The following is an 11,838-nucleotide window of genomic DNA, read 5'->3' on the forward strand; positions in this document are numbered from 1 at the left end:
GCTCTGCAGAAATGTGATTTAATTTATAGAATTTTAAAAACAGACACATTTTTATACAAATATTTCTGTTCTCATTGTACAAAAGATGCATCAACCATCCAAAACTACAAAGCCTTTTTTAAGGTTACAGAAATGTAACATTAAAACATCCCAGCTATTTACTTTGCCCTCCAATGACTTAAATCCCAGAAATATTGTCCCTGGATTAAAATCTAGTATGTCATATTTCAACCTTGGAGGCAACTTTTATAACTGAATTATACCTTTGAGTATACATCATATTATACTGGAAATACTGGCAGGTTTTTATATCTAACTGCACTGGGATATGTGCCACTGTAAAGAAGAACCAAGGTCCCAAAAGTTTACACATACCGTAATTTGTTAAATTGGCCTAAAAAACTATGGCCTGTTTTCTAATCAAATTCCAGGCCTTGTGCTCCATTAATGTATGTTTAATGAATAACTGATTTTATATGATGGGGGGGGGGGCAGTGGGGCGGTTGTATATCTGATTTAAATCTTTATTTTATAAGTGCTTTTCTATGAATTTGCTCTATACTATAGGAAGCAGTAGGGATAGGATTATGTCACAGAAGTCGCAGATTCTGTGACTTTCAGAGACCTCTGTGACATTTTCCGCTTTAGCCCTGGGGCAGCAGGGCCAGAGCTCTCAGCCAGTGGGGGCACCCGAAGCTCCCAGTCACCACAGGTGGTGGAGGGGCACCTGGAGCTCACAGCTGCCACGGGCAGCGGGGGGCACCCAGAGCTTTACAGTTACATACCAGGGGGGCCTCGTGCCATCTGGCATTGGGGTGCTCTTAGGGTCACAATCAGATCCTGATGTGATAAAATGGTGTTATCCTCATTGTACAGATGAAAGCACATATATTAAGGCCAAATTGTCACAAGTGTCCACTAAATTCAGATGTCCATTTTGAGATGCATCGGACCTGATTTTTCAGAGTACTTAGTATTCTATTGCATTTCATATGTTCAAAGCACAGCTTCCACTGACTTCAGTTTGCAGCTGTGAGCACTCAGCACTTCAGCAAATAAGACTCCCTGTGTCTTTCACTTGGCATCCAGAAAATAAGGAACACAATTAATGGCCAGTGGTGAAAAGTTTTGTTTAAGTAACTTGCCTAGCACCACACGGGAACTCTGTGGCAGAGGCAGTTGTTAGAAGATATTAAACTCCCACAATGCTTTGTATATAAACTCCCCGTGATCTTTGCGCATGAACCAAAGTGATTTGTACTTAAAATGCTAGTTCTCTAAATCTAGGATCATAGGGACCCTCAATTTAGGAATGTATGTAATATCTTACTATGACTCTGTTAGCCATGGAAAATGTGTCCAGATGTCCGAAGAGAAACCCCTTGTGATTGATCAGGGTTGTAGTTGTCATTGCAAATGTGTTTTGTGATTGACGAAATAATGAACTGCTGAGCTATGTTTTCAACTCATTAGGAATTGCTTGATGCTACAGGTCATTTCTGTAATAACTTGAGTACCAGTGCCTTTAGTTTATAAATTATATTATCTTAGAGATCTTCAAAGAAATTCTAAGGTAAATCAGCTGTGGTCAAGGAATTTTTTGTTGTTGTTGTTCTAAACACACTATACAAAGAGGAAATGTTTTGAGAGTTAGTTGAAAGTCAGTCAAGCTGTAGGATGCTTCTCCAGATCAGCTGGGTAACGTATAAGTTTCCTTTCTGTGTTCTGTATTGTGCTGTATTAACCTTTAACTAATAATCTTTGATTAATATATTCCAGTTGAGCCTGGTTATGTGATGTCTTATCCGTAATTTAAATTGAACCCTAACACAGTGTTGGAATCCAATTCTCCAGGGCAGCATTCAATTACTTCAACTATGAGACCCTATGTTCTCTTCCTGCATTCCCCTACCTCATGCAGTATACACCTTCCAACTTCTGCAACACATGAAGCCTCATTCACAACACAGCCTTAATTCACACTGTGAGCACCCCCCATCCTATGCCCTGCATGAGGCAGGAGTCGTGGAAAAAGTGTGATCAGGTAATTCAGGACTGTATCAATACATATGTACAAGGACACCAAACTAAGGTTGCAACGGTAACCTTACTTCTGGCATTTCCTGACTTTGAGGCTTGACTTTGAAACTTTTCTCCCTTTTTAAAAACAGTATTTCTATGTATATTTTGTACATATACAACTGAATGAAGCATCTTGACAATCTAACATCCCTGTAATGTTCTGCCACATGGGGGATCTGAGTTCAGGACCTGAACTTGCTCCTTGAAACCCCAAGTTGACGTGTGTTAGATATGCTGGACAGGCAGCATACTCAGTCCTAGGGGCCAGAAGCACCTCATGACACTCACTTATCATTCTTCCCACCCTTTCAAAGTGCATCATTTAGAGTCTTCATAAAGCCAACACCCAACAATCCTTGGAAGGAAGCGTTGTTTTTATTATGCCAGTTCTGTGGGGCCAAACTATAGGAAGTGAAGTACAGAGATCCTTGGAATGCAGAGCATCTTCCTTGAGGAAAACACACGTATGTGTTAAAGCTAGCCAGAGAAATAAGAATAAAAAATTCTCAGAATGGTTTTCCATTTTTCAAACAGCTGTAGCATCCCCCTAGCATTTTTGTAGTCTAAGCATTCACTCTATTCCAGATTCCTGTTGCCATGGATATTTGATAATTTAAGAATAACTCACTACAAAAATGTACTGCTTCCAAGGTCATTCAACACTTTCAGCTATTCCTGACCTTAACCAGAACAATTCACTGTGACTCACTAATGAAGGATCACTCTCAAATCCAAAATGTAGTCATTATGCATAGTTTCTTCACCAAAAGCTAAATCCTTTAGTCTTTATTCAAGTAAACTCCAGCTGACATCAATGACAATTTCACCTCAGTAATCAGTGAATAAAATAGGACAAGATGATATCAGGAGATTGAAGGAACAGACACCAGAAAAGCCACTATCAGTTCCCAGTTATGGACATACCTTGAATAAAGTTTGTTTCTCCTGCAAAAAAAAATCTCTTGTTTCAAAGTTTCAGTTATTCAGTTCACATAAGCTGGGGGAGCCGGGGGGTGGGAATTACCAGCCTCAACATTAGCACCCACAATTTTATGCCCGTGGTTTCTGGAATGCAACTTTTAAGCATACAAGTGCACCTGTAAGATTAGATCCGTACCTTTAAACATCTTTACACACACACATTGTGAGGAGCAGTTAGTGACCTAGAATTATGTGTGTGCAAATGCTGTTTGCATGCCCAAATCAATATGTTAGGACCAAATTATGAGCCTATATGCTTTAGTACTTTAAAATAATGGGCATGCATTTAGTGACACTTTAAAGCTGTGGTGTGATATTGTTAAGACTCATAATTTGGGGAAACGTACCCAATATGACATTTTTATGTTTAGTGGACAGGAAAGAAAAGGAGAGATGGCAAAGTCAGTTGGTGTGTTTATGACAATTTGGTGGTTTGCAGACTGACTTCCCTAATGACATTCTCATTAAAAGTTCTTGCTACCAAATGCTGTTTGCTTTTGTCTTCAGAAGTGTTTGCATTAATGAATAACTCCATTTGGAAGCCATTTACATAACAGTATTGTTCTCATGTCACTGTCATAGACAGTAGTTCCATACTAGATATGAGAGAGAGACAGAGAGAGAACAGGTGCACGTGCACCTTGCAAATAAATGTGGGGACAACTCCACCCAGGCTAGCCTATCATGGGTTAACCTCAGTGAATACATACCCTCAGAGGAAAGTGCAACACCTACCCACCACAACTTAAACAGCTTATTGAAATCCATGGCTAGCTTCCTTAAAGCCAAAGGGATAATTGGCTTGTCAGTTTTAGCAAAGCAACACAAAAAGCTTTCTGAAATTTTAAAGTGAAATTTTCCATCACTTTGAAAATGAAGAAATTTTTATCCTACACTATGGCAGAGACAGTAGTTACACCAGTTTCTACATGCTGTACCTGATGTGTTTGTTTATTGTGACAGACCCAGACCAGTGGGGTACAGGAGTCTGGTAGAGGGCAAATATACTGGTCACTGGATGAGTAGTTTTCTGTTCCCTGAGTGACCAGAGCAGGGGCTGCTCTAGAGTAATCAGGAACCTGCTAGAACCAGTTAAGGCAGGCAGGCTAATTAGGACACCTGGAGCCAATTAAGAAGAAGCTGCTAGAATCAAATAAGGCAGGCTAATCAGGGCACCTGGGTTTTAAAAGGAGCTCACTTCAGTTTGTGGTGGGAGTGTGCGGAGCAAAAGGCGCAAGGAGAAGGTGTGCGTGTGCTGCTGGAGGACTGAGGAGCACAAGCATTATCAGACACCAGGAGGAAGGTCCTGTGGTGAGAATAAAGAAGGTGTTTGGAGGAAGCCATGGGGAAGTAGCCCAGGGAGTTGTAGCTGTCATGCAGCTGTTACAGGAGGCACTATAGACAGCTGCAGTCCACAGGGCCCTGGGCTGGAACCCGGAGTAGAGGGCGGGCCTGGGTTCCCCCCAAGCCTCCCAATTGACCTGGACTGTGGGTTCTTCCAGAGGGGAAGGTCTCTGGGCTGTTCCCCCAACCCACATGGTGAATCTCTGAGGCAAGAAAATCTGCCAATAAGTGCAGGACCCACCAAGATAGATGAGGAACTTTGTCACATTATATATTTAAATATAATTGTAACTCTCTTCCAATAGTGTCTGTCTCAAGATCTCCCCATCCTCAGACCACCCCTCCTATTCCAATGCACCCCGTGTAACATAAGCTGTCTCTCGATAATTTAAAATGTTGCGTATGCCAACATTTGTCATGATGGGCTTTGTACTATTAGAGCCAGGAAACCTTCCTATTTCTTCACAAAGTATTCACAGCAATCTTGAAAATTTGAGCAATATGTCACATAAATTTCCAGGAATTCACTTTCATTTTGCAAGATATCCATTTTGTGTGTGTGTGTTTGTCTGTCTTGGAAGACAAGGTCAATTTCCACAGGCAAGATTTTACAAGCAACATTCCACATCTTCACAGATTTCTTTTGACTATTTAAAGTCAATCAATAAAATGACCAAATTCCTACTACAATTCCTATTTTAAGCTCTGTGGGCCAAATATTGTACTGAATGGAGTCTATAGCACAACTCCCAATGACTTCACCTGGATCTAGTTTTGCTCCTGTATATCAGACTTTTTGCTGAGCTCTTTTTTTTTTTTTAATGAAAGAAAATATAAAATGGTGGGACAGAGACCTATATTTTTTTCTGGTCTTATTTAGACTTGTAAGAAAGATCACCATCGCTTGCATACCCTGGAGACCTGTACCATATTTAAAAGCATCATCCTAGAAACATCTGAACTAAGTAAGGCAATTCAGCTAAAAATCTCTCACCAAAAACGCAGCTGGAAAACCCAGATTAGATGGAAAGGAGATGGAGGGTGTCCTTAGATTAGCAAACCGAAACTTTGTCTGACCCACTGGGAAGCGAACTCCCAAAACTGGAGTTCCATACTATGTGTCCAACCTCCAATTCACAAGTGGTTAAACCTGGGAACCATTTTCCAGAATTTCCAAGCCAATCTCAACTGATAATTTATAGTGCATAAAAATCACCTTGAGCAGGATATTCTTACTCCTGATTTACTCCAGTGTAAGTGACTCCTTTTAAGTGAAAGGAATTCCAGAGGTGTAAGTTAGAGGGAAATCAGGCCCCTTGAATTTCATACAGAAAAAACAAAAGTAAGATTGTAACAGGGTGGTCCTTCCCATTCAAGGGCCAGGAGCCAGTCAGCCCTGTGGTGATATCAGATCCAGCTTGGAAGGGGTCAGGTGATCTCTATAAAGAGCTCAGTTGGAAGGAGTGTGGCTCCTATGACTGGCCCTGAAGCAAAGAGAGACGGTGCAGGTTGAAAGGCCTCTAGGGCCCTGCAGCCCATGTTAGTCGGAGGAATAACTTTATTTTGTGTTTCTTTGCAAGTATTTTGTTTGAATTAATGACACACTTGTTACCTGATAATTTTCTGTTGGCCGCTTCTCTCTGAATTCATTACTCATGGGCTAATGCCCCCTCCTGTGTATTTGGAGTTGGTCCAATGTTGTTGTTGGAAGCTCCAGGGCTCCACCCTTCAGTTCAGGCCACCAGAAGAGTTCTTCCACAGCTGTAGACACACTCCAGCAACAAATTATCAGCATTAAGACAACTTGATATAATGTACTAAATTAGCCTTCAGACAATAAATGTCTAAGCCCACCCCTTTAATGAAATTTTTCAATGTATATTCTTATTATTCACAAGGCTACCAGTGTGGGTTGAATTCAGAGAGACAATACTAACAGAGAGACAGCTATCAGGTAAGAAATTTCTCATTCTGTTGCATAGCTTCTCTCCTCATGCATTATTCATAGGAAGTAGTGAGTGGTGAACCCCAGAAAAGTAGGGAGGGAAAGGATAAGCAGAGTTGAGTGTTATAGCAGAATAATAGGAAGGAATGGAAGTTCCCCCCATATAAAGAAAGCTTTATGAACTAAGGAGTTATGTGGAACCAACACAGGAGCACCTTCCTACCAATGGATGCCTTGGCAGAGGAATAGAAACTTACTTTGCAAATCTCCCTCAGGTGAGGCTCATATGCTTTTTCCCCAGTTCATCTAGGGACCTCTGAATAATTTCCCAGATGCCTCCCATGCCAACTGGTGTAAGATTTTAACATCTTGCCTACAGCAACCTTGAGGCTCTAAGGCCTTGGCATTTTGGATAGAATGAGATGAGCAGCTGTATGTATTCTACATGCTTGAGATGCATCTTTAGAGCTCTAGGAATGGTCATTTATGCCACATCTTTTCAACAATTGGGGGGAGGGGGGGAACTCTTTCCCAGGAACTTACCTTGATGAGAGAGGTTTCTGGAACTATCAGAATAACTTTTTCCTCATAATAAAGGCAGTGTGGTTCTTGTCTGGATACAGGAACTAATTCCAAAACTTGCTGTTCAGAAGTAATGGAGACTAGAAAGTACAGCCACGGGCATGCCTAATTTGTCAATGCGATTAAACTTGGCACCTGATACTCAAATGGAGGATCCAATATGCCTGGCTACAAAATGCTGCTACAGCTGGTATCCATAGTTTTGTGGTGCTTGGTTGTAATATCGCAGCCAAACTTTTTGGAGAAACGCTAGATGTAGCTGAGATCATCAGACCTTTCAGATTATTTTAATATTTCTTTATGATAGCATTGCAAGGCCAGGGCCCCCTGTGCTGGACACTGCACACAGAGGCAGTCCCTGCCCCAAAGAGCTTTGTTTCCTCTCATCCCACAAATATACATTTGACCAGATCAATGAATGAAATACCCTGATTGAGTTCTGTCTGGATACCCAACTGTCAGAGGTTAATGGAGAATCCATGCTGAATTACACTTCTCTTTCAATACCCAGGGTGTTACTGGTGTTCCTGGTCTGAATGAAGGAGTCCCTGCTTCAAGAGGTCCGGTGTTTCCTGCAGGTACAATGTGGGTACTTGGCTATCTATCAAGTCCAAACTGCCTTCTGGGCCAGTGGAGGACTAGGAGGAGGACTTCAACTCTTCCTTTTCCTCTTTTCTGTAGCCTTTATTTGAACTGTCTTGAATTGCTGCAAATTCTTCTCAACCCAGGACATTATTTCCATTGTTGTGGAAAAGCTTTGACCTCTGGTTACTCCCTGATTTCAGAAGGGATATCACCATTCATGTCTCAAACATAAGCCAACCCCCAGTGGAAAGTAGGAGAAAACTTCCTTTGCAAGTACCAGAATTGCCCTCTGTGTAATTTCTTGCACCGTCCACTGATACAGCTGGTATTGGTCACCATCATAAACAGGATACTGCACTCGGTCGACCACTGGTCCAGTCCCAGCAGGCCAGTGTCAGGGATCAAGGCCTGCAGCAGAATCAGTCTCCTGACAACCCAACAAGAGCAGCTGGCCTGCAGCAGACTGCCTGATTGGCTTCACCACCTGACTGGTCAGGAAGGGTAGCTGGCTAGCTTTTAGCCCAGTAGCAGCAACAACCTGGATCCTCAATGCATTCATACACACAGCTGTGATCCTCCCTGTACCTGCTGCTCCTTGCCTTGCTCCTGTCCTGCTCCAGTCCTGCTCCTATCTGAGAAAGATACCTAAGTTTGCATTGCATGAGTGCATGGTTATATGTCCTCAGAAGGAATTTCACCAGGTGCATTTTGAGAAACCCACTCCAAGGATGAAGCTGATGCATGGCACCAGCAATCCTAACCATTAGAAATAAATAGCTACTGATGGTAGCTACTCTCAGGAAATGATTGCTGAATGAAGTTTGGGATCTTTGCAACTTTTTACCATTATGGTAAAATTACAGAGAACATGTCTGTTTCAATCTCTGGGTGAGCAATTCTCTGCATGGGGATCAAAAACTTCTCTTGATTAGTGGCTATGAATTCTCTCCAGCAGTGCTTCATTTATGAATGTGTCCATTTCTCTGGATAGGGTACTGATGGCATGTTGTCTATCCACAGGTATAGGGGCATAGCATGCAACCTCTGCCTTGCTATGACTACCACCAGCTGCTTAGGATTCTGGGTGCAGAGGGTGGATCAAAAGGCAGAGTCTTGCACAGGAATTGTGAGCTCTCATACACAAATGCTCTTCGTCTTTGTTATGCTGAAGATTTTGTTGGTTTGAAGGAAAATTTATCTAGGTTACTTTGGAAGCTTCTGCTCCTGATTTTCCCCTCTGCCAGGGTAATAGTCTCTTCTTGGATACCCTTGGTGTTTGAAGCCTCCAATGGTTGGCTTTAACAATGAGGGATGAGGCCTCTCTTCAATTTCAGGTAGTAATTTCTCTAATGTTTCCACCAATAGCACCTCACCTACAAGTTTTGCATGTACAAGATATCAATTTAATAAGCAGTGGATGTTCATGGGTGTAACATGGCTTCCTTATAGCCACCAAGCTGGAATTTGTTGCTCATCACAAATCATATCAAAGGTTTGATCATGACAGAACCCAAGACGTCTCACTACAAGTGGGGATCATACTTCTAGACAATAAGCCACTTGTTTGCCACAGAGTAGGCTTTCGTTACTAAATATATGAAAAACCTCTGGTCTGAAAAGCTATAGCAGAGCCTTTGAAATTGCTGTGCGGTGTGTCAGCACTCCTATGGTCTATGTGGTCTTTTGAAAAGGAAGTCCCCTTCTGGAGTTGTGGCGATGTCTTTCACTGGTGGAACTATTGCTGTGCCAACCTTAGGCTCCCAAAAATTATGAAATTTCTTTGTTTATATAAAACATTTTGGTTTAACATTTTGTGTAATCTGATGTCCTCAAAGGAGGCATCAGCAGGAAAGCATGTATCTGAGAATGCTTGAAGGGGAAGATATTTTATTAATAATAAAGAGTTCCTTGCAAATCAGACTGACTGATACCCTGTCCTGGAAAAGTCCTAGAAGAGGTGGTGGTGGTTGTTTTGCATATGTGGTACTTCTTCCCCTGGCTGTTTACGGGGAGGGAGGTGTAGTACATGATTCATCCTGGCGTGAGGACCACTCAACAGGGGAGGGTTACTAGTACACATACCTCAGTTGTGAAAGTAGCTTGTGAAAGGCTGCCTTCCTGCTTCCCCAGGCTGCCCAGCACCCACGCAAGTGTTGCAGGAGCAACCTACCACTTGGGATTTTACTCAGTAAATCAGGATCATTCTGAACATGGGAAGGTATTTCTCATTTACTTCCCTGTAATCCCATGATAATGCAGCTTTGTGAGGAGTGGAATCCTCATGTGCATCTGTTCTGGGCACAGACTTCTTGCAGTGCTCTTAAGACTTTAATGTGTGACCAGCCTGTAAAGCAGGTGCGGGATCAAGGGAGCAGGGGAAGGTGTTGGAGAGAGAGACCCTTTCTGAGTCTGGAACCAGGCAGGCTCAATTTCTATTAGGCTACAGACTGAGGCAGGGTTCTGTAGGAGGAATAGGCTACTCTGCATGCCCAGACATACTGTAGAGTGTGGGAGGAGTGGTGAGCATGATACAGAGCAGGGCCGGCTCCAGGGTTTTGGCCGCCCCAAGCAGCCAAAACAACAACAACAACAAAAGCCGCGATCACGATCTGCGGCGGCAATTCGGCGGGAGGTCCTTCACTCCCAGGCGGAGTGAGGGACCATCCGCCGAATTGCCGCCGAATACCTGGACGTGGCGCCCCTCTCCAGAGTGGCCACTCCAAGCACCTGCTTGACAAGCTGGTGCCTGGAGCCGGCCCTGATACAGAGCCCTGAGAGAGAGAGACTTATTTTAAAAAAGCCCCAGCAAACACTCCCTCAGAAGGAGAAGGCAAAAGTGAAGGGCTTTCACCTTCTTTGTTGATTAACAATACTAATCAATGCCTTGCAAAGGACACACTTGCTTTTGCTTTTTTGGAATTTAGGATCTCTGGTATTTGCAGTTCTTACTCCACAGTATCAGGAGAATCTCCCAATTCACAGCATGAGGAAAGGGAGCAGTGTAGGAACTATGCTTCTTTCCCCAGGAGTTGAGAATCCACTTCAGTATCTGGGGGTGTGGGGGACTCCTGGATCCTTCTCCTCCCCACCTCCAGCCCATGTAGGTTGTGGAACGTGCACCCTGAGCTGGCCAGATAGTTTCCTCCTTAGACTCTCTCCCCAAACACTCAGAAGCTCCTGAACTAACTTTTTGGTATTGGAGTTGCAGCTCCTTTGGGGCAGGGTAGGAACCGAGATGCTAGTCTGACTCAGCCTCATGCCCTAGCAGTGCAAGAATCAGCTGACTGCCCTGACTCTGAGCCCAGCTGGCACCAGGCCGGGCATTATTTATCCTCTGTAGAGCCTGTAAGTGCTGCCTCTCATAGGGAACACTGCTTAGATTTCAGCCAGGTATTTGCTGGATAGCTCTGCCACACCTGAATGGGAGCAGAGAAGTATGGCAGGGTGGCACTGCAGTTGAAACCACCAAAATGCCTTTTACTCAATGCAGGGGAGGGAGGAGAAGAAGATTATAAGTTGCAACTGCACGAAAACAAATAAGAATAAAGGTTGTAAAACAAAATGGTCATGAGAAACTGAACTGCCAACTTGTTCCACTGCTGCAGGCAGACAATCTGGTGGCTTGAACTGAAGGGCTGAGCATAGTCCTGGAACCTCCAGCAACAACATTGGAACTCCACCAAATTCCACAGGTGGGAGCCATTGACTAATGAAGTGGTCTCCAAAGTGGGGTGTGTGCACCCCAGGGGGTGTGCAAGAGGATCCTTGGGGGTGCGCAGCAAGAGGAGCGCTTTTTTTTTTTTTTTTTTTTTTGCTTTGGCAAAAATGGTAGAGCTGGCGCGGTAGGGGGTGCGTGCTCAAAAATTTTTACCGATGGGGTGAACGATCAAAAAAGTTTGGAAACCACTGGACTAATGAATTCGGAGAGAAGCTGCACAACAGAATAAACCACGCCCTGAGAGAAAGGCCTGAAAGACTTGTGTGTGGCGCTGAGTTTTTCCTGGATTGGTGAGGGAGCTCATCAGACTACAATACTCTTTAGAGCAGAGATGTATAACCCTTCTTGCCTGGTGTCAATAGCAGCAACAAGGGCTGGATTCAAAATATTTAACAGTCCTTTCTGGCAACTGACTAAAACAAATAGCTCCAGCCTTCACCCAGAGTCTTATTTTATTTCAGCTCTGGGGAAAAAAGTAAAAAAAAACCCTCTCCTTTGTCAGCCTGAGCAGGTGCTTCTTTCCCACTCACAAACACTCCTGAGTCGATTTTGGAATAGAAAACAAAGAAGTATTTTATTGGGAGAAAAGGAGCCACAGAAA

General features: G+C 43.3%; 1 long non-coding RNA gene across 1 annotated transcript; it reads left to right on the forward strand.

Moving 5' to 3' along the window:
* Nucleotides 1-4,284: 4,284 nt before the first annotated feature.
* LOC135981125 (uncharacterized) lies at nt 4,285-9,392 on the forward strand. Its single transcript, XR_010598088.1, has 4 exons — nt 4,285-4,374; nt 6,306-6,361; nt 7,446-7,512; nt 8,540-9,392. It is a non-coding gene; the product is annotated as an uncharacterized LOC135981125 (long non-coding RNA).
* The last annotated feature ends 2,446 nt before the right edge of the window (nt 9,393-11,838 follow it).

This window comes from Chrysemys picta, chromosome 2, assembly GCF_011386835.1.
Source record: "Chrysemys picta bellii isolate R12L10 chromosome 2, ASM1138683v2, whole genome shotgun sequence".
Classification (NCBI taxonomy): Eukaryota; Metazoa; Chordata; order Testudines; family Emydidae; genus Chrysemys; species Chrysemys picta.